Source organism: Schistocerca nitens, chromosome 9 (assembly GCF_023898315.1).
Source record: "Schistocerca nitens isolate TAMUIC-IGC-003100 chromosome 9, iqSchNite1.1, whole genome shotgun sequence".
In the NCBI taxonomy this organism is placed as follows: Eukaryota; Metazoa; Arthropoda; class Insecta; order Orthoptera; family Acrididae; genus Schistocerca; species Schistocerca nitens.
In genome coordinates this window covers 170,943,712-170,970,206 of record NC_064622.1, presented here as the reverse complement: position 1 = coordinate 170,970,206, position 26,495 = coordinate 170,943,712, and the positions used below count along the sequence as shown (strand labels likewise).

The 26,495-nt window shown below is 43.6% G+C and overlaps 1 non-coding gene across 1 annotated transcript; it reads right to left on the bottom strand.

Annotated features, from left to right (window-relative positions):
• Positions 1–23,921: 23,921 nt before the first annotated feature.
• On the bottom strand, positions 23,922–23,995 carry Trnal-caa (transfer RNA leucine (anticodon CAA)). Its single transcript has one exon. It is a non-coding gene; the product is annotated as a tRNA-Leu (tRNA).
• Positions 23,996–26,495: the final 2,500 nt, after the last annotated feature.

The following is a 26,495-nucleotide window of genomic DNA, read 5'->3' as shown; positions in this document are numbered from 1 at the left end:
GATTTGTGATGCTTGTGGTGTGCACATCTCCTTCCGGCACATTTTAACAGGCAGCATTTTATACCGTGATGCAAGGGCAGAAGCACAAGTTGATGGGGATCTGCCTTGTGTTTTAGCTAATGATGAGACGTGTTTGTCTGGGGTTTTAAAGTTTTGTGATGTGTCTGGACTCTGGCCTTAACTTTTACGCTGGAGGTTTTAGTGTATTGCACAGTGGCTGGCTCCTCCCCTTCTCCTTGCGGTCAGCCAGCCACTACCATCTGCTATATTGCTTTAGCCTCCTCTACCACTTTCTTCCTGAGTTGTCCATGTTTTACTGCTGGCGGCATGTTTCGTCCCACGCTTCGGTGTGGGTAGGCACATAGTTTTCCAAGCTTGTTTCCGGTGTCTTACATTCTGTTTAATCTTACTGTTCTGAGTCTTTTCTTGACACCCATCTCAATGTGTTACTGAGCGGGCGCTGAAGACCTCGCCGTCGTGCGCCCTTAAAACCCTCTCCATCCATCATCCGAGGCAGGAATCGAACCTGCGACCGTAGCGGTCGCGCGGTTCCAGACTGTAGCGCCTCGAACCGCTCGGCCATTCCGGCCGGCCCTGGTTAGAATGACCGGTAATGGAAAGAAAGTAGCTGATGCGAGGGCACAGTTGTATATAGTTTTTTCTTTCATGTTTATGTTTGAATACTAACTTAACTTCTGGAATCTGTTATTCGTCTGACGAACTTTTAGCACTGAGCAGTGATAGCGCTACTGTTTATCGATAGTAAAAATGAGGGAACGGGGGATCGTAGCTTCTGGTTTATCGATAGTAAAAAAGGGGGAGGGGGGATCATAGCTTCAAAATATTATTTTATGAAAGATCCTTAATACAGAACACAAATTTACTTTCAGATATTGCAGTAAATATTAATTCTGTAGCAAGTAGTAATTCCACGTGTCGTACTCATACCTACGCCTTGGCTTCCCCTTTTCCAATTCCTTCCCCATTTTCACCTCTCGCGGCTAGTTCACCAACTGTAAGAACTTACATAAGTCGTCGAGCAAGAGATAATACCTATTACTTGCAGTGACACGCGCGTACGAACCCAGTACACATACACAGTACACAGACAATAAGCTTAGTCTCTGACCGAGACACTGCGGAACAATAATATAAAAATTCCCTAACCGTACACGGGCCTCGATCAAGGTTTTCGTGAGGTTTCCCTTGGTTGTAAGGCAAATGCCACAACTGTGTATTAAAATCCTTCAACACAAATACCAGCTCGGCTGGAAATTGGATGAAAAGAACCGCCACTCTACAATGTGTCGAAATTAAAACAGCCCGGCTTTGGAGTGAAAAACTAAAAATATCGCATCGTCACCGATCCGCAACGCTATATGAAAACTGTAAATTTCATCTTCCGGCCGAGGTGGCCGAGCGGTCCTAGGTGCTTCAGTCTGGAACCGCGCGACCGCTACGGTCGCAGGTTCGAATTCTGCCTCGGGCATGGATGTGTGTGATGTCCTTAGGTTAGTTAGGATTAAGTAGTTCTAAGTTCTTGGGGACTGATGACCTCAGATGTTAAGTCCCATAGTGCTCAGAGCCATTTGAACCATTTCATCTGCTCTGTATACCCATACGGGAACACAAATATTTTTACTGATGCACTAGGCATCGACACTTCCGCCTGGAACGTATTATACCAGAATTTAATTTAAAAAAATGATCTAATCCTTCGTTTCTGACAAACGTCCGCAAATTCCAGCATTGGAAGTTGTTTCTCTAATATTCACAACTGGTTTTACTTTTGTCCCGCTATCGTCTCGCCTGTCATTTGCCTGAAAAGACCTTCACAGCACGTTCTACGCTTACTACTTGAAAACGAAATGTATAAAAGTAATACAAACACTTCAACTCATATTTCGAGCAATTAATCGACTGAAGTACGCCATACTTATAACAAACTACACAATACAATTTACAAACACTATTTAAAATATTTATAACCCTCATTTTCCGGCTACAGTATGCCGGAGTTGTCTCATGATTGTAAGACAAATCCTGGAAATTTAAATTTGCTCTCTAATACTCCTGGTATTCGTTTGAAAAGAACTGGGCCCTGCAGCTCGTCGCATTTCGAACAGACAACTCTACCCACAACGGTAGTATTATATACATTACATAATTACGCACTGGTGCATACCTGACGGAGTTTTGTTTGGGACAAAAACTTCCCAGCAACTAATTAAACAGAACTTCAATCAGGTGATGCCAACCGGGAATCCCTTACCCAACTCCCAGCCTGATGGGACATTTGGCTGACAGTAATAAGTTCCTACAACAGCCCACCTTGCTCTCACGACTATATAAGACAAAGAAAACTTTGTATGCACAATGCATTACATGTCGAGCAAGTAATCAACTTTGCTCTGCTGCACTCTCACACCAACATATATACGTACACACGTTAAGTGGATCATTGTTCCAGAAACAAAAGTAGCTCGTATATGCTGGTTCTGGCCAAATATTTGGGAGCTTTCACTAGCATGCAAGCAAAGGGGCTGCAACTACTGAAACTATCCCATATATTGCAGATTGTTAACTTCTGCATGAGTCTCAGATCGGTGGTGTAGAAAAGATCTGAACTCTAGACTGGTATGAGATCTCAAGCATGCCACCCTATCCTCTGATAAAAAAGTGAGTAGGATCACTATTTTTGCCGTCGGTCTCATTAGAATATTTTCAACTGAAAAGCAAGAAACTTGTTCCCTGAGCGCCGGCCATTGTGGCCGAGCGGTTCTAGACTCTTCAGTCCGGAACCGCGCTGCTGCGACGGTCGCAGGTTCGAATCCTGCTTCTTGCATGAATGTGTGTGATGCCCTTAGGTTAGTTAGGTTTAAGTAGCTCTAAGTCTAGGGGACTGATGACCTCAGGTGTTAAGTCCCATAGTGCTTAGAGCAATCTGAACCATTTTGTTTCCTGAGTTGGGATTTAAAAATCTTCCATTAAGATACGACCACCTTCATCTTTCTGAGGTTATTAATTTATGAATTATAAGTGATATATTTCTGTTTGCTTCCGAGCTGGTCAACGAATGTGTACGTTAATTTGAATCTTGAAACTATTACAAGACTAAATATTGCATTTAGATAAACTACATGAATGTCATTATCATATACATGATAACCATAACACATACGTATGTTTCCTTAAGAATTCCCAGTGAAAATAATTTTTTCAAAGTCCCTCGAGGGTGAGCCAACGACGTTATTATACCTTCTTCCGATATTTCGAATACAAACGGTACAGATATCGTTAAAGCAACGTCAGTAACTAACTCTTGAGTGTCTATTTCTTCAGATTACAATGCGAATTGACAAAGTAGTCACAAAAACCGTTCAGAAAGCGAAGTTTACAACGATTCTCAAAATTACGCCAAAATTTGTTTCGCGCTGGAATGCTCAACTACCGCTCTGAGTAAAACAATTAAAATGCTGTTCTTTTTGTTCTGATTTCAGGAATTAGCTCTGTATGGAATAGTGAAAAATATTCTTCTTTATGTTAATGGCCGATTTCATCCTACACGCTCCTGTGCCAGAGTTACTAATTACACAGCTTTCATTAGTATTTAAACAGCAGTAGGAGTTTGTCATACAAAATAACATAAAGTAACACTAAGAAGTTTTTAGGCGTTTGGAAATGTGGTACACCAAAACTTTAAGAAAATTAAATTCTGATTTAGATATGGTCGAATGGAGACATCGTCCGACAGTGGCGTGAGTAGCACAGAGAAAAGAAAAATAGGTCAATAAATGAGTAAAGAAAAAAACTACGCAGCGTAATGTTTGTCAGCCAATCAAGGCAAATGGCTGTCTTCTTCCGTGACTCGGCCATCAGTCTACGAGCAGTGCAATTGTATCCGATAATAGCGTCGCCAAGCACACTCCTTCAAACGTCAGACAATGACTTGCGAAATACAGTCATGTCGGGAAGAAAAACGAAGTAATAAGAGGAAAAAGAATAAAAAAGCAGTGTAGGGAGTAAGAATTACGTAAGACCTCGTTCTATGCGATTAACAAACACAGGGCAGCGAGAATCTTAAGTAATAGCCAACCTCGCGTAGATAAATAGCCACTTTGTTAGAATCTTGATAGTAAATTTACTGCAGCACAGACATTAAAGTTGACAGTACAGAGAAAAGCGAAGACGCCAGTAAATCACATCTAAAGGAGTACTGTATAAAACAACGCATACCTGAAGTGCGAACCTCCTGGTGACTATTTAAAATTGTGCGTACGAACAGAGGTCCAACTCAGGACATTTAATTGCGTGCAGTTCTTCTACCTATGTGCTATCGAGATATACTTCGCAGACATTCACAAAGCTATACATTAGCGTAAGATTTTATGTGCTGCTGACATGCAGTCTTGGATCAGGCGAAAGCCTCATTCCAATAAACACAACGGGCGGAAACACAAACACGAAACATTACAAGATAACGTCAAAGAAATATGCAAAAATGAAAAACCGACTGACAGGAATAAAGCTGACACCTTGAATGGATAGGAAAATGAGTGGATTATGTCTTTCCAGCATCTTCACGACCATAATTTTTCTTTTCTCCAGCTAGTTATTAGAGAACGCACATCGGCGGATAAGATTATGTGGGGTCGCCATGGTACTTTACGCTACTTCCAGGGAGAACTAACACAAAAGCCTCAATAGTTTATTTTAGCGGACCTCCGGGTTAGATTATCAATATTACGTTCAACATATAACGACTGATACGGGTTTTCTGACTTTCGTAAGGCACTGGCTGATAGATTTCCGTGTCTACGAGAGATAGATTTTTGACAAGAGTAGGACGGAAGCTTATCAGAGGACACGATGTTATAGATCTAAGTATTTTTATTTGGGAGTTAAGAGCTAATCATGATACTGGAGGGCTCTGTGGGCATTCTTATCACGTTCGGTACTGAAACTCCCTGGTAAATTAAAAGTGTGTTCCGGACCAAAACCTTTGCCTTTCTCTGGCAAGAGCTCTACCGGTTGAGCTATCCATTTATGAGTCACGACTTGCCTCACAGCTTTACTTACGCCAGTACTTCATCTCCTATGTTCCAAATTGTCATTCTGTAAGTTCGAAATTGCAATTACAATGCGCAACAAAATTAAAGAATAACTTTTTCGAAACCCCGTAATTGTCCCGCATTCCAACGCACATGTTCAAAATTTGGCTGAAAGGTGCCCAGGACATTCGTCTGTAATGGTGAAAAAGGGTGGAGCCCTTCGGGGTCAGAGGCACACTTCAAAGGGGGGAAAAATGGGCCACAGATCCGAAATTTATGTGATCCTTAAGATGGGTTAATGACGTCACATTGGCACCAAATTTCACCACAGTTCTGCCCAATGCCACCATTGACGTGTCACACGATGGGAAGGTGGCCATACTGACCATACCCTCTCTTACCCACATTTCACTCCTTCTTTTCCCGCCTCTGCGATGGAGGTCAGAAAAGCGACATTTAGCGCTTAAACCACCCACTTTTCTTATGGGGTGGAGGAGGGAAACATCTCGGTCACACTGCCGCTCAGAATCGACACTAAAATGCCTCAGGGGGTGGCATACAGGACGTCAATGAAACCACACCTCCCCTTGGGATGTTGACTCCCACACATTTCGCTGTCTAAAACGACATGTTGAAGTGCGATGAGGAATAGGACGATGTTCTTGACAATATTCGACGCTGCTGCCACTCCCTGGACGTTTAGGGCCTACCCTAAGGGTACCGTCGGGCTGCAACCCTATTGAACGTGATCTGACGCCTTTTGGAGTATAGTGCCACCGCAAGTTTTCCTCTCTTGTACAGGGTGGAAGCACTAGTGACCTTTCGAAACCATTCGACAAAACCGGAACGTGATCCGAAGCATACTTTCATTAGTGCAACGAGTCTAATACTCATCTCGTGACGAAGAGAAAGGAATAGATCGGTTTTCTAACTTTTACTGTCTCCAGACGTATAACTACTAGAATATTATTTGCGTAGGAACTAGGAAGATCTTACGTATCGACTTCCAGCACCAGATTCACTGATATTTCTTCGCCGTAGTGTGCCAACGTAGCGCGTGTTGAACTTCTCGCGTAAGAAAGAAATGAACTTTGTAGGCTGACACTGTTCTCATATATTTCATATGAGTAACGTACAATGAAGAGTTGTCGAAAATGAGACGCAAGGATATATAGCGATTCCGAACTCATATCTACGTGTCGTATTTTCTTCACCTGTGTGGCCGGCCGGATTGGCCGAGCGGGTCTAGGCGCTCCAGCCTGGAACTACGGTCGCAGGTTCGAATCCTGCCTCGGGAATGGATGTGTATGATGTCCTTAGGTTAGTTAGGTTTAAGTAGTTCTAAGTCCTAGGGGACTGATGACCTCAGATGTTATGTCCCATAGTGCTCAGAGCCATTTGAACCATTTCACCTGTGTCATGGAAATGTCGAATGAGTATGGTTACAACCTATGGAGGAACATAGGCCACAAATCTGTAACACCACGAGACATCACGCTAAAATAATGTAACACTGCATCTAACTTTGATAATACTCTCAATCTGGCGAGGAAAAGTCCACAAGTTTTTGACGTAGTCTACAGCCAGCTGAGGCCATAAATTGAATATTAGACTCTGTAAAGGTATCAATTTTCTGAGATATTGATTAGTACGTTTTACACACTGTGCCAAGTAATTCCAGCTATTTTCTATGCGATTAAGATCTGGTGACCTAGCGTGCCATTAGTAGTACTGTAGGGAATCTGGCTGTTTGTCAAACCAGAAAAGTAAGCGAGAAGGCTGTGAAAACGGCTGCCGTTATCTTGGAAGAGGGGAGTCTCTATAGCGTACTAAAGTGGATGTAGAAGAAAGGGCAAAAAGTGGTCACTGAGAATGTATAAGTAAATATCCTGGTTCATATTGGTGGTAAAAAACATGAGTCAGGCCGAGTCATGTTACAGAAAACGCCCCCAAATTATCACAGAATATCCTCCGACCTAATTTCGTCGTTGGCACATTACAGATTAAACGTCTCATTTAGCCGTCGGAGCACTCTAGCTCTGCATCGTTTGAAAAGAGGAAATATCGCCATTCGTCTGACCTCACCAAACGCCACCAGTCATTCACTGTGGAGCTTCTGATTTGTTTGACCTACTGCAGACTGGAGCTTTATGTGCCGCTGAGAGCAGTGGCTTCTTGCGGTGTATCCGAATCCAGATATCCATTGGAAGCAGTGCCCTTCGCGATGTTCGTTCGGAAACTGGTAAGACGGCCCTGGCAGAAACAGTTCCTGTCGGCTTTGAATGCGGCTGTCATTGCCAAGACGTGTGACTTGTCTCCGGTTCCTGTGGACAGGATCTCTTCATTATCAACATTCTTACGCCGTGTTACGCGGCTGTGAATTGCACTCTATTCGTTGAAGACATGTTGGACAGTACGCTTGATAGACCAATAGGTGGGGCAAGTTTATTCACAATGCGGTGAAAGGCAGATCGAAGCGCCATAACTTCCTTCTGCCATTCTCTCAACACGTCCACCCAGCCGGCCGGGGTGGCCGAGAGGTTCTAGGCACTACAGTCTGGAACTGCGTGACCACTACGGTCGCCTCGGACATGGTTGTGTGTGATGTCCTTAGGTTAGTTAGATTTAAGTGGTTCTAAGTTTTAGGGGACTGATGACCTCAGATGTTAAGTCCCATAGTGCTCAGAGACGTTTGAACCATTTTTTTGAAAATTCATGGGATAGCGATATTCACGTTAACAGATGGCGGTAGTATTGCATACACAAGGTACGAAAGGACAGCGCATTGGCGGAGCTATTCATTTTACTTGGGTGATTCATGTGGAAACGTTTCCGACGTGACCTAGGCCGAACGACGGGAATCGACAGAATCTGAACGCGGAATGGTGGCGGGAGCTAGATGCACAGGACACATCATTTCGCAAATCGTTAGGGAAATCAATATTCAGATATCCACAGTGTCAAGAGCGTGCCAAGAATATCAGATTTCAAGCATTATCTTTCAACATGTACAACACTGTTGCTGACAGTCTTCAGCTTAACGACCGAAACGGTCTGTGCACTACGGGACTCAAAATCTGAGGTCATCAGGCCCCTAGAACTTAGAACTAATTAAACCTAACTAACCTAAGGACATCACAAACATCCTTGCCTCAGGCAGGATTCGAACCTGCGACCGTAGCGATCGCTCGGTTCCAGACTGAAGCGCCTAGAACCGCTCCGTCATTAATGACCGAGATCATCGAGCTTTGCGTAGAGTTGTCAGTACTAACAGACGAGCAACACCGCGCGAAATAACCGCAGAAATCAATGTGGGACGTACCGATGAACGTACCGAGCGAGGTGGCGCAGTGGTTAGCACACTGCACTCGCATTCGGGAGGACGACAGTTCAATCCCGTCTCCGGCCATCCTGATTTAGGTTTTCCGTGATTTCCCTAAATCGTTTCAGGCAAATGCCGGGATGGTTCCTTTGAAAGGGCACGGCCGATTTCCTTCCCAATCCTTCCCTCACCCGAGCTTGCGCTCCGTCTCTAATGACCTCGTTGTCGGCGGGACGTTAAACACTAACCACCACCACCAACCACCACCACCACCGATGAACGTATGCGGTAGGACAGTGTGCGAGTGCCATTGCTAAGAGCACAACATCATGTGCAACATCTTTCCAGGACTCTTATATCAGTTGGAGCCTAGACGACTGTAAATTCGTGTGCTGGTCGAACGAGTCCCGATATCAGTCGGTAAGAGTTGTTGGTTCGGTCCGAATATGGCGCAGACTCCACGAAGCTATGGACCAAATTTGTCAACAAGGCACTGTGCAGCCGGCCGTTGGGCCCGAACGGTTCTAGGCGCTTCAGTCCGGAACCGCGCTGCTGCTACGGTCGCAGGTTCGAATCCTGCCTCGAGCATGGATGTGTGTGATGTCCCTAGGTAAGTTACGTTTAAGTAGTCCTCAGTCTAGGGGACTGATGGCCTCAGATGTTGAAGTGCTCAGAGCCATTTGACCCAGTTTTTTGAAGACACTGTGCAAGCTGGTGGTGGCTCTATAATGGTGTAGACTGTGTTCGCGTGAATAGAATGGGTCCTCTGGTCCGAGTGAACCAGCTGAGACCATTTACAGTCATTCATACCATTCATATTTCCAAACAAAGATGAAATTTATGCAGATGACAATGCACTTTGTCATCGGGCCACATTTGTTCGCCATTAGTTTGAAGAACATTCCGGACAAAAATGGTTCAAATGGTTCTGAGCACTATGGTACTTAACTTCTGAGGTCATCAGTCCACTAGAACTTAGAACTACTTAAACCTAAGTAACCTAAGGACATGACACACATCCATGCCCGAGGCACGATTCGAACCTGCGACCGTAGCGATCGCGCGGTTCCTGACTGTAGTGCCTAGAACCGCACGGCCACCGCGGCCGGCCATTCTGGACATTCGAGCGAATGAGTTGTTCACCCAGATTGCCCGACATGAATGTCATTGAAAATTTTACCGAACATGATCGAGAGGTCAGTTCGTGCGCAATATCCTGCACTGATAATACCTTCGCAATTGTGGATGGCCTACAGAAGTAGCATTACTCCAAATTTCTGCAGGGGACGACCAACGACTTGTTGAGTCCATGCCACGCCGTGTGCCTGCACTAAACCGTGCAACTGGAGGTCCGACAGGATATTAACAGGTATCCTATGACTTTTGTCACCTTACTGTAAAATCTAGTGAGCCCATTTCCGATTAATGGCTACTTGCCAGCTGCTGCTCTGACGTCTACCGCCCAGCTGTTCTCGTTGGCACGTTCCTGTCTTCCAGGTAACGATTTGATCCCATGCGGGAGCAGCAGGTGCGGCGCAGCAGTTGCCGTCCCCGCGCTGGCAGCGCGCCCGCGTCGCAGGAAGCGCCAAGGCCTGGCCGCGGCTGCCGCTGCGACTGCAGCGGCAGTGGCGGAGGCGGCTGTGCCTCTGGCTGGCCGTGCCTCCTTGATCTATCTGTTTACCGGCTGGCACGCCGACAGCTGATGTCATCCGCGCGAAGGCGACGCGGCCTCCGCCGGTGCGCCTGGCACATCCTCGCCGCCGCCCCTGATTCTGCAGTCCGTGGCTGCTGCTGCAGTCTCCCAAGTCGCCGTACGTGCGTGGCACCCAAACGGTCTCATAGCTGGGACGGCACAAAAAATAAAATTGACCTCTCATCATCACCTGCACTGAGATCCCCCTGCAACAGCATCTTACTCACCATTTTATACACTACTGGCCATTAAAATTGCTACACCATGAAGATGACGTGCTACAGACACGAAATTTTACCGACAGGAAGAAGATGCTGTGATATGCAAATGATTACCTTTTCAGAGCATTCACACAAGGTTGGCGCCGGTGGCGACACCTACAAAGTGCTGACATGAGGAAAGTTTCCAACCGCGACTGCTACGGTCGCAGGTTCGAATCCTGCCTCGGGCATGGATGTGTATGAAGTCCTTAGGTTAGTTCGGGTTAAGTACTTCTAAGTTCTAGGGGACTAATGACCTCAGAAGTTGAGTCCCATAGTGCTCAGAGCCAAAGTTTCCAACCGATTTCTCATACACAAACAGCAGTTGACGGGCGTTGCCTGGTGAAACGTTGTCGTGATGCCTCGTGTAAGGAGCAGAATTTCGTACCATCACGTTTCCGACTTTGATAAATGTCGGATTGTAGCCTATCGCGATTGCAGTTTATCGTATCAAGACATTGCTGCTCGCGTTGCTTGAGATCCAATGTCTGTTAGCAGAATATGGAATTGGTGAGTTCAGGAGGATAATACGGAACGGCGTGCTCGATCCCAACGGCCTGGTCTCACTAGCACTCGAGATGACAGGTGTCTAATCCGTGTGGCTGTAACGGATCGTGCAGCCACGTCTCGATCCCTGAGTCAACAGATAGGGACGTTTCCAAGACAACAACCATCTGCACGAACAGTTCGACGACGTTTGGAGCAGCATGAACTATCAGCTCGGAGACCACAGCTGCGGTTACCCTTGACGCTGCATCACAGACAGGAGGTCCTGCGATGGTGTACTCAACGACGATCCTGGGTGCACGAATGCCAAAACGTCATTTTTTGGTATGAATCCAGGTTCTGTTTGCAGCATCATGATGGTCGCATTCGTGTTTGGCGACATCGCGGTGAACGCACATTGGAAGCGTGTATTCGTCATCGCCATACTGGCGTGTCACCCGTCGTGATGGTATGGGGTGTCATTGGTTGCACGTCTCGGTCACCTCTTGTTCGCAGTGACAGCACTTTGAACAGTGGACGTTACATTTAAGATGTGCTACGACCTGTGGCTCTACCCTTCATTCGATTCCGGCGAAACCCTACATTTCAGCAGGATAATGCAGGACCGCATATTGTAGGTCCTTTACGGGCTTTTCTGGATACGGATAATGTTCGACTGCTGCCCTGGCCAGCACCTTCTCCAGATCTCTGACTAATTGAAAAGTCTGGTGAATGGTGGCCGAGCAACTGGCTCGTCACAATATGCCAGTTCACTATTCTTGAACTGTGGTATCGTGTTGAAGCTGCATGAGCAGCTGTACCTGTACACGCCATCCAAGCTCTGTTTGACTCAATGCCCAGGCGTATCAAGGCCGTTATTACGGCCAGAGGTGGTTGTTCTGGGTACTAATTTCTCAGGATCTATGCACCCAAATTGCGTGAAAATGTAATCACATGTCAGTTCTAGTATAATATATCTGTCCAATGAATACCCGTTTATCATCTGCATTTCTTCTTGGTGTAGCAATTTTAATGGTCAGTAGTGTACCATATGTACTTAAGTTCTGTAATTCCACAGGGATTAGCTCTAACTCCATTAATGTCCAAACATTGCTCAACTTACGGTGCGATCTATACGAATATGAACTGCTGTAATGAGTTACAACATTTGCAGCAATAATGGCAAACTTATGCAATTTCGGGAGATGATAATACACATTTGGAAGATTACACACGTACACACAAAGTCCGTCCACCGAGCGATATGCCTGGGTAGTTAGCACATTGGTTCGCAGTCGGGAGGACGACGGTTCAAACCCTTGTCCGGCCATCCTCAGTAAGGCTTTCTGTGATTTCCCTAAATCGCGCCAGGAAAATGCCGGGAATTTTCCATTGAAAGTGCACTGCCGAATATCTTCCCCATCCTTCCCTAATCTGATGGGACCGATGACCTTATGTTATGTTAACCGGGGACCTAGAAATGACGGAGAGGCTCTGTCCCCGCGGCACCTGCAGTGGTCTGCAACCCCACAACTACCGCAGTCCACTTCACCCCTCCGCCGCCCCACACCGAACCCAGGGTTATTGTGCGGTCCGGCCCCCGGTGGAACCCCCCCCCCCCCCCCCCCCAGTGAACGTATCACACCAGACGAGTGTAATCCCCGTGTTTGCGTGGTATAGTAATGGTGGTGTACGCGTACGTGGAGAACTTGTTTGAGCAGCAATCGCCGACATAGTGTAGCTGAAGCGGAACAAGGGGAACCAGCCTGCATTTGCCGAGGCAGACGGAAAAACGCCTAAAACCCATCCACAGACTGGCCGGCTCACCCGACCTGGACACAAGTCCGCCGGGTGGATTCGTGCCGGGGACGAGGCGCTCCTTTCCGCCCGGAAAGCCGTGCGTTAGACCATACGGCCAACCGGGCGGGCACGGATGACCTTTCTTTTTGGTCTCCTCCCCAAAGTCAACCAACCATCCAACCAGTGTTTACCGCCATGTCTTGGTTGCAAGTAAATTAGCAACAGTTGTTAACCCATTCATTAGAAAACACATCTGTGATCGAATCTACAGATGGGTCTTAACAGACCGACCATTATGGGAACAGACGCCTTTCGTAGCCGACCATTTTGATAACGGACCCTACGGATTTTTGTAGCTACCATCAACAAGAGATGCATTGAATGTAAGGACAACGCCGGCCGAAGTGGCCGTGCGGTTAAAGGCGCTGCAGTCTGGAACCGCAAGACCGCTACGGTCGCAGGTTCGAATCCTGCCTCGGGCATGGATGTTTGTGATGTCATTAGGTTAGTTAGGTTTAACTAGTTCTAAGTTCTAGGGGACTAATGACCTCAGCAGTTGAGTCCCATAGTGCTCAGAGCCATTTGAACCATTTGTAAGGACAACAGAGAAACATATAGTGTACAAACACAACATTTAATCACCAGAATAGCTGATAAGAATGGATGCAATAAAATGCATTGAGGTCGGAGAAAATGGAATTGGCATACAAGTTCACCAAAAACCGTCATAATAAAAGATCGATATCGTTCCAGGCAAAAAATAAACACTACGCGACAGTAATTACACAGAAAACACTTTCAGGATCTGAATTGCTAACACTGAATAAAGGGGGTGAACAAGAAGAACTGGAAAAGGAAGAAAGGAAAATACGCAGAAAAATTTTAGGACCATGAAAGAACAAAGAAAACAACTGGACGATGAGGAGAAATCAAGATCTATTTAGAAGCATGGAAACAATCACAGACACAGTAATAAAGAGGAGATTAAAGTTTTACGGTCACATTTACGGAATAAATGACAAACTAACGAAGAAAACTTTTAATTTCATTTTCAAATTAAATACACCACGCGATTGATGAAAGAGGCAAAAAGGGATTTGAGAAAACCTTACACCGATGACACCATATAGAACAGGGAAAGTTTCAGGATACTGACAAGTAATGCAAAATTTCCTGTCCAGCAACAAAATTCGTAATGTAGGAGGGCGATGTTAAATGAACAGAGGCGGATCGTTATCCAACGCGTGAAGAAGTTCTGGGAAGATAAGAAGAAAGAGACTGTATCTGTATCTTCGTTTCTGAGCCGTCTATGATTAGCCAGATTCGGTAAAAAAACTAAAAAAAAAAACATACAAGAACTAACAGCAAATGTTGGAAGTGCCCTCCGCCAGCATCAATGCACAACTGTACTCGTTTCATCATATTTCACGACATTCTGTGTAGTGTATCCACGCCAAAGCTGCTTATCTCGTGTATGATGGTGTCACGGAGTTCGCCAGTTGTTGCTGCTGCTGTCTTGTAGTCTTGGCTTTTAACATAGCCACACGGTTTTGTTCAGGTGATCAGCGGGTCTAAAATTTTTTTGAAGTTATTTAGTTACCAAAGAAATTGGTTACAAGTCACTGATTAGACGTGTTGACACGTAGTTCCATCTTGTTTTAAGTAATCTCCAGTAAGTTTGAGATCATCCAGCTACTCCTCAAGTGTACTGAAATTTCTCGTACAAACTGTAGTGTCTCCGGTCGTATCAAAGAAAATAGGGCTGACAATCCTGGAAGCTGACACCGCGCGCCGCACTTCAAACTTTTCATCGTGCAGTGGTGTTTCGTCTCTGATTTGGGGCCTACAGCAGCCCAATACGTGCTATACATTAAATGTATTCACAGTTCCGAATATAGCCAATCAGCTGTAGAATGCCACGACGTCGATGAAGATTTGTGTCGCACCGGACTCGAACCAGGGTTGCCTGTTATCGCGAGTTCCGATCCGGCAAAAATTTACATTGACATCATTGCTAGTCTGTACTTAGAATAATCTTGTCCCGAGTTAATTCAGACGGTTCAGTGTGGACTCTGAATACCATACGGTAGTCGGCTGTTACAATTATTTCCTCATTTGTCGAATGAACTAGCGTTTATCGCAAATAACGCTGAACTGAACACTTAACATTTTGGTGTAGTATATTCGTGAACTGTAAATAATTTTTGCTGCGTTACCCAGTTTATTTAAATTTTATAGTGAGTTTCTAACCAATATATGGGGGCTAGAGCTATTTTTAATCTGCTTACAAACAATCATGTTGCAAGAACATTTGCAACTGAGCCTTATACCAGAGGCTGAAAATATTGCTTCACTTGTAAATTTCTTTTATTACTACACGACGGGTTTCGGGCTCTTATAAGGCCATCTTCAGGTGTCGTAACTGTGCTGTGACCACCGAGCGCCCCGTGGACGTGTGCTAGGCGCGGTGTGCTACCTATGAGCGCTCATAGGTAGCACACCAAGCCTAGTACACGTCCACAGCGGCGTTCAGGGGCCACAGTACCGCTACAACAGAGGATGGTCTCATAAGAGCCAGAAATCAGTCGTGTAGTAGTAAAAGAAATTTACAACTTAATCTGGTTAGTTACAGTGAGTAGAAGTTCACTATTTTGCCATTTAATATATGCATTTAGTGAATCAACCGTGTTTCGTACTGAAAAATAAACACATTGTTGAGCAACATTATTTGCATGTAGCACCTATGAACGATCCTAAAATTTTTATATTTTGATTTTGTGGTTCAAAAAGGGTTCAAATGGCTCTGAGCACTATGGGACTCAACTACTGTGGTCATAAGTCCCCTAGAACTTAGAACTACTTAAACCTAACTAACCTAAGGACAGCACACAACACCCAGCCATCACGAGGCAGAGAAAATCCCTGACCCCGCCGGGAATCGAACCCGGGAACCCGGGCGTGGGAAGCGAGAACGCTACCGCACGACCACGAGATGCGGGCTTGATTTTGTGTTCCAGAAACAATTAATCTGAATTTTATTAAATAAAGCGGCAGATACAGACTCGCAACCCAATGACAGTCATACGAGCCAAAGACAGTAATACACTATTATTACCATACAATCGCAAGTTGCTGATTATTTCTTGTAAATGTTCAGAAATTTTAATTTGTTTACACAATGCAAACACTTTGCACTTTATTATTACAATATACATGATTGACAGCTGTAATCAGTCTACTCATAGATATACTTGGGTTTAGAAGTTTGTTGGGATAGAAATGGAATTATAACATAGTCTCAATAGCAGATAAACTAGATGGGAGATTCCAGCTCATTGATAAGAAAACGAGATAATTCAGTTATTCTATAAAGCACATTGCTTACAAAACACTGGTACTACCCATCGTGAAATACTGCCCAAGCCTATGAGATTCCTGCAGACAGGAGTGGCAAGGGACATTGAAGATAAGTAAAGAAAGGCAGCACGAATGGTCACTGGTTTATTGGACCGTTACGAAATGTTGCAAAACCTGAACTTGCAGATAATTGAAAACAGATGTCAACTCTAGTGAAAAGCGAAAGTTGTAAAGAAAGATTTAAAAACATCCTTTAAGTGTGGAATCTAGTAATATTTTGCAGCCTCCTACTTATCATTCTCGTAGGAAGAGCCGAGGTATGATTATGCCGACAACAGAGCGGACACAGTCTTCTTGAGCAGTTATTCATCCGGCCTCCATTTATGAAAAGAGTGGGAAAAAAGCCAGTACCGTATACAGGTTGATCAGAAACAGCCTGAAAAGCTTGTAAGGGTGTTGCAAGTTAGGTCGGGTTGAGAAATTAATGCTAAGAAAAATTTCGATACTTCGCCCCCTTCTGAGTTAACTGACGTTGAAGATAGCCAATCTGGTCGTTGCGCGCGCTAATTCAAGCGGCCCGATGGCGACGGTGTCGCCAAAGGGTTGTTCGTTTGCTTTCCTATAATCGAAATAAAACCACGATACAAAATTTTGACACTGGACCATAGTAAGGATGGAACTCGAATCAAAGTGGTAAGGATGGATCTCGAACCATGGTGAGCAGCCTGTGGGGTGTCATCTACACTGTGAGAACGACTGACAGTAATTGTATCTGGTGGTTCGCTTGAATCCGCGCGCGTAACGGCCTGGATAGCTAACTTCAATGCTAATTAACTCGGAAACGGCGCAATGTATAGATTATTTTTCTCGACAGTTATTTCTCAGCACAGACTACACTGCAACACCCTTACAAGCTTTTCAAACTGTTTCTGACCACCATGTATATGATCCGATGGAAAGTACTCTTTGCCGTGACTTTCATAGTATGGATGTAGATGTAGTTTAACAGCTCTCAGTGCACGTATGTTACGACTTGCGACAGTTTTCCGAAAAAAAAGTGAAGGTAAAGTGGCTTCCATTGAATCGGTGTTTGGTGAGCGCCACTCAGACACTTGAGTGGGACAACCACTGCTAATTGATACGACGTGGAAGCGGAGGTAAGAAAAGGAGCGCCCGACCGCCGGAGACCCCAGCCAGTTCTTCCGCTCCGGACCCCCTCCTGCCTTCACTTCGCCCCCCCCCCAACCCCTCCAACTGCTAAATTGGCAGCGTCACCCACTAATGGGCACGTTCTGTTATTCTCCGACAGCGACCTCTTAGCCCGCTAGTTAGCGGCTTCATCTGCTGACGAACATTCATCGGGTCACTTCGCTATCGCGCACTCAACAGCTCCAGTTGCGAATAAGTCGCACAAGAAAGTGCGACTTCATTTCCAAATCACTAGAAAATAAACCGTCGTGCTTGTACTTATGTGCTTACAAACAAAGTACAGCACCAAGTAACCTTTGATTACTTACTCTCAAACGTAATAAAGTTGTTACTGTTCGATGACACTGCAAAGAATCAAAAACTGAGTTTTGCCAACCCAGTTTCAGAGATGAAGTCTAAAAGTTAAACACAATCAGAAGAAGTGACGAGAAATAGCAAACATAAATAAAACGACAAAAAATATAGAACGTAGCTTTATTGTATTGTGCAAGACACAGGTTATTAAACAGAATAATCCTATGTAATGGACGAAGTTGTCATAGGGAGCTTAACTCAGCCTACTTTGGAAATTAGATTTTCTTACTGCTAGTCATTCCATACAAATGAACAACTAGTAAAAGCCCTTCGTCACATCGTATTCATTTCTTTATATTTTACAGCCAGATAATTTCGGTTGTTTTTCTCTCTAATTTTCTAGTTACAGACATCATTATTCATTCTGAATTTCATGCAACAATGTGTGTACTGTACTGTCGTAGTTAAATTATCCACCTATTTTAAAAAATGCATGCTAGGCATCGTGCACAGCCATCTCACAGTGCTCTTACAGCAGGCCATCTCGTAACAAAATCTTTTTATCCTAAATATGAATTACCCAAAATATAATTACAAAGGACATCACTGAACAAAATTAAGTAAGGTATATTACCTTATTCTTATAAACATGAAAACACTAAAATTTAGATGATTTTACCTTACTTAATACGTGTTGTCAGTTTCTGGATTAGCCATTTGATGTACAGAAATGAATAATCTGTCCTTTTTTTTCTTAAACTGAAGAAAGATAAATCCCCACTAACGCAGTCAGCAGCTCCTGCGCGTTTATTTTACTTTTTTAATTTTTTTTGTTTGTAGAGCGCAAGAATAAACGATGCACGTGACTTGCGTAAAATTGCAAGTCGTATTTCTTAGGTTAGACAGCTAGATAATAAATATGGCTTGTTGCATGTCTTTCAATTGCACAGCCCTTCGACGACTTTCCATGTCCCTAAACCATCTCACTAAACTTATCGGTGAAGGGTTGCCTACAGTCTAACGTGGAATCCAAACCAAGTGTCGTTCCTCGTGAATCTTTACGTCGTTGTAAGGTGAAGACTATGTTAAAGGCAGACTGTAATATTCCATAACACGAGCGGGATTGGATTTCGCTTTCCCACTAGACCGCCATTCCTAACAAAGCACCCGGTGGTCACATAATAACAGAACAGTCTTAAAACAGGAATTCAAAAAGAACTGCCAACACTCGATGAAGTTTTCACAGCAATACACGAGGAAAACATGGTTCTGTTTTAATAAAGAAGAAAAGTATTGCCGAATCATGAGTTGTTACACCAACATGAAGCCTTATAGTGCCTCTGGTGGTTGTGCCCATCATCATAGAGCTGCTGAGTGAATCAAAAGAAAAATAATATAAATTGAAATTAAACCGCGTGTAGACAAATGTGGAACGCTTTTCACTTATTGGAAGTATAAAAGGACAGAATTTAGTACTCTGTCGCATTATTAGATAAACGAGAAACTTAACTAGATCTAGTTTTGCCTCCACATTCCCCACTGCTTTCAATACAAATCAAATCATTACTATTGTCATTTTGTCAGCATTTAGCTAATGCATAGAACTGGAACTTCTATTTTTCATAAAAATCACGACGTTAGTCCCTACGAAAAACCAGTTTAAGAACTTTATATCTTTGTACATACTACAGTGTTACATTTCTCGATACACACTCATGCCGTTCAATACTTATTTCTCAGTCACCAAAATGAATTAGAACCGAACAAAAAATACTTGTCAGATTAAGTTTAGGTAACGTCACAGTACTCGTTACAGTAAGTTCTACGTCGTTATTTATACGAATACCGAACCAATTCCTCAATTATGTCTAAAACAAACATTCGGAAGCAGTATTATATTATGTGACATGTTGCACTACGAACTCAGGTGGGAAGCTGATTCACAAATTTTCACAAATATCAAGCACGGGAAAGTAAGATTTCCAGAAACATTGAACAGTTCTTCCATTGCATGAGTATGCGAAGAAGGTGTGTTATCTAAGATCACTGTGGTTTCTTGTGTCTTCGACTACTAGAGAAAATAGAGAAAAATGTCGCTAAATGGGAAATGTGGACTCGTCTCCAGACGGAGGCTACTGTGTGCTCTGTAGGCAGTGATTTCAACGCGCGGTAAGGACAGCAACTTTCGAGCACCAGCGTAAAACGTGCAGACTGCACCAAACAGCAATCACGCACACTCACTTTTGTGTGTGTGTGTGTGTGTGTGTGTGTGTGTGTGTGTGTAGCGCGTTGCCTACCACTTAAATAATTCTTTGGGCAGTGTAAAGAAACACACATCATCACGAAAATTTAAAACAAAAATCAACGCTTGGGTAACGAAGCAAAGGTGGATTTCAATGAAGGCTGAAGAGGAAGGAGCAAAGGTGCCTCTACTTCGTGACCTCGCGTGCTGGGCGCTGGCAGATGGCGCAGGGCGTGTCTGCTGGAAGGACGCCCACGTGCCGCCTCACACAATGGGACTGGGACGGCCGCGGCAAGGCACGGCACGGCGACGCACTAAGCAGCCGTCAGTGCCCTCCGACGGCGGCGAATTTCCTCCACTTACGTTAACCTCGGCACGTGGCTGAGCTCCAACGAAAAGATCAGATTCCAACAATCTTCACGACAGACCAAATGTTACTTCCCTTCTCTGTCAGGAGCTTTCGAATCAATGGGGCTTTGAAGGAAGTGCTGAAGATGTATCAGAAGCTATGAAATAGGTGTGAGTAAGAGAATTTTGAAGAAAGACAAGAAGTGACTGAAGCGTTCATGCCGGTAACTCTTGACAACCATTTCTTTATTGCAAGCGTTAATATGCTACAGAGAAGCGCAGCTTATCTTCGAACTCACTAAGCTAAATCAGATTTCTCTTCTGTGACCCAACTAGTGTAAAGAATACAAAGACGTGTATAATGCAATATAGCAGCGCATAACCATCAAATTCTGTTATAAGTTGCGAAGAATCACGACGGACACGCATGCGATATTGGTGAAAGAGCGTAGAAATGAGCAGTGCGCAAAACATGTGGAAAGAAAAATATTTACGATACACGTACTTGCCAGCCGTTAGCTAGCGTAGCAACAAACAACAATATGACACGCTGGCGCCAAGTCGGTTACCATACTGGAGATTGTTACTGAGGAGTTGGGGATATAGGGAGGACAGTGTTGACGCCACAACTGGCGGGAGCAGAGTACATGTTACTGATCTGTGATAAACTAATTCACAAGTAGAATCTAATATGGATCGGAGTTGAGGAATATTTCATTGACATTTATGTCTGAAAAATTTGTTTTCTATAATTAACCACTACGTGGGATAAAATGTCATGCCACAAGTTCTGTGCAAAGAAGGGTAACAAACCGTCAGTAACAGAGCAAAAGTAATTCCTTCGCCATTTAACAGATATTCGAATATGTGTGATGTGAATGCTGCGAACGATTATAAAAAGACGAGCTGACAGGTAGTTTTCAGAAGGTTTACGAGCGTTACGGAAAGCGTGTTATAGCCTGTGAAGATTAATTTGAAAGCGAATTAAGACACTTACGTGACGTACAAACTCGGGAAAAAATTCTGTTACGTGTGTCAATATTTATCGCTTCCAGTCAAATATTTGGCATTTAAAGGTCTTCTCGGCATGCTGGTAGAAAACGAACTTATTTGCTCCCTATATGTAAAGTGGAAACATATATCAGCGATAAAATTATCATTTGCCACTCGTGCGGTAGGAAAATGTAAAGTGTAGCGTGCAGGTTCAGGTCTTGAAATGAGAACATCAGAGGCTAAGAATTATGGCATGGCTTACTGCTAAGAGCAGTAAAGGAACCGCACCCTTCATGAACGACTTCCAGTTTTCTGGTGGCCGATCCTCCCAAGAGAATGCAGTTAACAGTTCTTATGTTGATACCCATTAAATTTGAAAGCCTAACTTTTGTTAACCTTAATAAGATACATCGGAGCTGTAGCGGTACCAGATATAGAAAAAAGGGCAAGGAAACGTGACACATATAGTTGACATCATAATACGGACTACGATTCTGAGAACTGTATTTAGGAATGTTCCGTCACAACGAACCTAGGAAAGCTGATCAGTTATTATTTACAACCATTTTTCCTTTGTTGCCAATTCAATGACGTTTATGTTACAGATGATAATAAAACAAACTTGCGTCCTGCAACTTAATTTTATTTCAATTCTCATCCAAAAACTTTAATATTGAATAAGAAAGTAAAAATTCCAAAAATACTTCTGCTGCTAATGAATAACATGATCTCGTTTTTGTCATTTTTCCCTCTCTTATCTCTGAAACACATCGATTATTGTTGTGGAAAAATTTATCAGTAGTTAATTAACAATTAACTGGCTAAAGAGAACATTACGTTGGTATTTTATACTTACTGGAGTGCAGCCATTCAAATAAAGATTGAAGATGTAGAACGCAACTAGCCACAAATACTCTTGAGAAGATAGTTTGCTACCTTGGGCGTTTTCGAGCCATAGTGCCGATCTTCAGATGCGGCTCTTGTTGTGGTACTGTATCTCAACGACAACAGCGTGTAGTCTGCTCCTGCACTAAGACTAGTTAAATGGTTCAAATGGCTCCGAGCACTATGGGACTTAACGTCTATGGTCATCAGTCCCCTAGAACTTAGAACAACTTAAACCTAATTAACCTAAGGACATCACACAACACCTAGTCATCACGAGGTAGAGAAAATCCCTGACCCCGCCGGGAATCGAACCCGGGAACCCGGGCGCGGGAAGCGAGAATGCTACCGCACGACCACGAGCTGCGGACAAGAATAGTTAAGCATTTAGCGTCTCTATATATTCTGTAAGTGTGACAGAAAAATATGGTAATGTGTTGTTAGTGTACTCTAGAAAAGTAACTTACTTGTGCGACAGTAATGTTCTCATTAAATCATGTAGCAGATTTTTAGAAAAACTCCTCGAATAGGTTCACCACTTACACGTTCACTCACCAAATTTTATAAGCATTAAATATCAAAATAGCTCAGGTTGGTATCTTTTGTGAACTATCGAAGGCATTTGACTATGTGAACCGTAATGTCCCCGTACAGAAATTGAGGTTTTACGGAGTTGATGGCATAGCCAACCAATGGGTGTCATATCTAACCAGTAAAATGCAAAATGTTGTACTTAATAATTCAACTAAAGTACCTGGGTGAAGTTCTTCTGTCCGGGGTTGTACGAGGCTCAACCTTAGTCCATTATTCTCTCTCATATATGAAAACTACCTTCCGTCAAGTACCGAATGAGCGCGATTAGTTCTTTTTGCACATGACACTATTATTGTAAAGAGTTGCAACATACTTATAGTAATACAAGAAATGGTAAACAATGTTAGGAGAAGTATTATCCGGTCGTTTTCTGCAAATGGTCTCACTCTAGATTTCAAAAATGCACAATTTATTCAGTTCTGCACATCTAAAGGTACTGCACTAATGATACGTTAAACACGTGGTGTGGAAATAATGACGAGGGTGGAAAATTGAAAATTTTTAGGATTCCATATAGATTATAGATTAGAGATTAGACTAGATTAGAGGCCGGCCGGAGTGGCCGAGCGGCTCTAGGCGCTACAGTCTGGAACCGCGCGACCGCTACGGTCGCAGGTTCGAATCCTGTCGCGGGCATGGATGTGTGCGATGTCCTTAGGTTAGTTAGGTTTAAGTAGTTCTAAATTCTAGGGGACTGATGACCTCAGAAGTTAAGTCCCATAGTGCTCAGAGCCATTTCAACCATTTTTTTAAATTATAGAATTAAAACGAAAAACTAGAAAAAACATAGTTCTGAACTTACAAAACAACACTGTTCAGTGACATTCGCACTTTAAATCATTGCTAATCTTGAGGAGAGACATGTCAGTAAGTTAACGTGTTCTGCGTATTTTCATTCACTAATGCTGTATGGAGTAACGTCCTGAGGTAACTCATTTTAAAGACAAAATGTTTCCATTGTTCAAACATGCTATATAAATAATACGTGGTGCTCCTCCACCACCATTCTACAGATATCTATTTCAAGAGTTAGGCGTTTTGACTACTGCTTTACACTACATTCATTCCCTTACGAAGATTGTTATAAATAACGCACTACAGTTCAAAAGGAACATTGACATACATCTTTAGACAGGAAGAGGTGTCACGAAAAACTTTTATCACTTACCCAATGATGTTAAATGCCTCACAGCAAGCACAGTTAAATTTTGAAGCAAACTAAGAAAAAATTCTGTTTGACAACTCCTTCTGTTCTGTAGAAGTATTTCTGCTTATCTAATATGTCAAAGGTAGTGGGCGAAAATTACCAATTCATGTTTGTATTTAAACAAAACAAAAGAAATACAAATAACAATTGTATATGGAACTTCCTGGCAGATTAAAACTGCGCGCCGGACCGAGACTCGAACTCGGGACCTTTGCCTTTTGCGGCCAATGCTCTACCAACTGAGCTACCCAAGCACGGGTCACACCCCTCCTCACAGCTTTACTTCTGCCAGTACCTCGTCTCCTACCTTCCAAACTTTACAGAAGCTCTCCTGCGAACCTCTCTTTTAGGAGTGCTAGTTCTGCAAGGTTCGCAGTAGAGCTTCTATAAAGTTCGGAAGGTAGGAGACGAGGTACTGGCAGAAGTAAAGCTGTGTGGACGCGGCGTGAGTCGTGCTTGGGTAGCTCGGTTGGTAGAGCATTGGCCGCAAAAGGCAAAGGCCCCGAGTTCGAGTCTCGGTCCGGCACACAGTTTTAATCTGTCAGGAAGTTTCATATTAGCGCACACTCCGCTGCAGAGTGAAAATCTCATTCTGGAATTGTATATGGTCAGCACGTAGCAATATTTGCATATGAATGTGTAATTTGAACGTGACACTATTCGTTTCAACATCATTATGCTTATAATGCTGCATCGAATATAAACCTAGTGAGTAATTAGCTCGCTGCACTTCGAAACGCATAAAGTGTTACGGGCACATACATTTATTGTAAAGAAAATTATTTTGTTATGTTTTGGCCTTAATGCATATTTAGGAGCAAGCATAGACTTAGTACACAATCAGCTGTGGCACACGAACATTTCGCAACACTGTGCATAGAAGTTGCAGCTTCAGTCCTGTCCTGAGCAGGTAACATTTCTGTTTACAATACAAACATGATTCAGACTGGTTGATAATATTTTCCTTTTAAACTGAAGCTGCGACTGCATGAAAAAAATTACGCTTATCGGAAACAGATGACATACCGCCGTCGATTGTGATCCCGGTATGAAATAGACTGCAACTGGCTCTGTTTGTGTTCTCCATCAAAAGTCGTTAAACATATTAGTTAACAGTACTACAGTTTGGCCTTTTATCTCTACGCCTTTCGGTGTTAACTACAGTGGCTCTCCCAGCAACAGCATCCATCGTAATGCTATTGTACTTGAATACAAGGAGAAATAGTAACGCCCGATGCGCCTTTATCTGTTCGTTAGTTTCTTGTAGGTAGCTAGGTACGCCGCGGCCAACTAACGGCCGGCGACACCAGTAGTTGCGCAAGAGAGCCGCGTGGGCGCTCCTTGGGTAAGGCGCAGCTCAGCTTATACGATATACTTGGCGCCAGCGCCGCGGTGGAAAACCGCTGACCCAGCCTTGATAGCCCATCGCCAGCAGAGAAGGCTCCTCGCACGAAAGGGAACTCAGCTGTAGCGACAGAAATCATTAAAGGCTGCGGCGAGCCGACGCCGAATGAAAAAGTAACAGCTGTATACGAATTTAATTTACAAAAACGAATCAAAACGGAGGTACGGGTAAATTTCTTCTTCCTGGCGCATAGCTGCGAGGGGTTTATTAAATTGTTTCGTCTTGTTACGGAGTCTAAGGGGTTTTTAAACGGTAAAGTATATGATGTGCAAGGCTGGCGTTTTTTGCCGCACCTGCCCCACCAGCAGGGGTGTCCAGCTGCTGGCCGCGCTACGCCTCTTCGCTGTCACTCGACTCTCCCGGACCGTCTCGCACGTAAGCTGGCCGGCCGGCTGCTGGCTCATCGCCCCCTAATGCTCTCCTGACGCTTCTCATAACTTCCCGACCTACCAGGAAGACTTCGTGGTACCTCAAACGTGTATTTTTGTCTTTATTTTACAGCAGTCTCACCGCTGTTTCTTACCTCCGTGCATCCGATATTGAAATAAAAGTTCATTGCTGAAATAAAATAATGTGACATCCAGGAGTGAATCGGTAGAAGCAGATGTAAGTAAAGTCACAAGACCATGTTACATACTTAGCGTATTATCTTACCCAATAATGAACAATAGCAATTGCTGAGGTCGAAATCTTTCCCTCATACCCAAAAACAAATATCCAAGGAATTCTAAAAGCATCAAGCAAACAAAGTAGCAGAAACTCAAGACGTGCTTCTCGGGTAATTTTACAAACGAGAACTTTGGTTACATTCTTCGTATTAACGTTTTGCCTCGTCCTCCAATTGGCGACCAGAGAACAGTTCAAATATTTCGGTCAATATCCGTTTGGCTATCAACGTGATGAAGAAAGATTGTAGAGTGTAGAAGACGGAAGGCATTTTCTCTCTGTCAGTCTACCTCTCTCTCTCTCTCTCTCTCTCTCTCTCTCTCTCGCTCTCTCTCTGTCTCTCTCACACACGCACACACACACACACACACACACACACACACAAACACAGATTGCAAAATTTCAGAAATGATGTATAAAGTAACACACACATAAAATGTAGCTAAATGAAGTATGAAGTTCCTTAAGCTGTGCTACTCTCTGTGGAGTTATTCTCAGTAAATTGTGAAATTTCATATTAACGGTACTAATTTAAGGGAAATATCTCAACAACTTGTGTTTCTTGGTTCCATAATTTGTTGCCAATGCATTTGTAGGGGAAAGCAGCTAAAACAACGTCAACGACTGGTCGTTCGGATCGGTTGTATGGTATACATAATAACGGTAAAGTGAAATTCTATTTG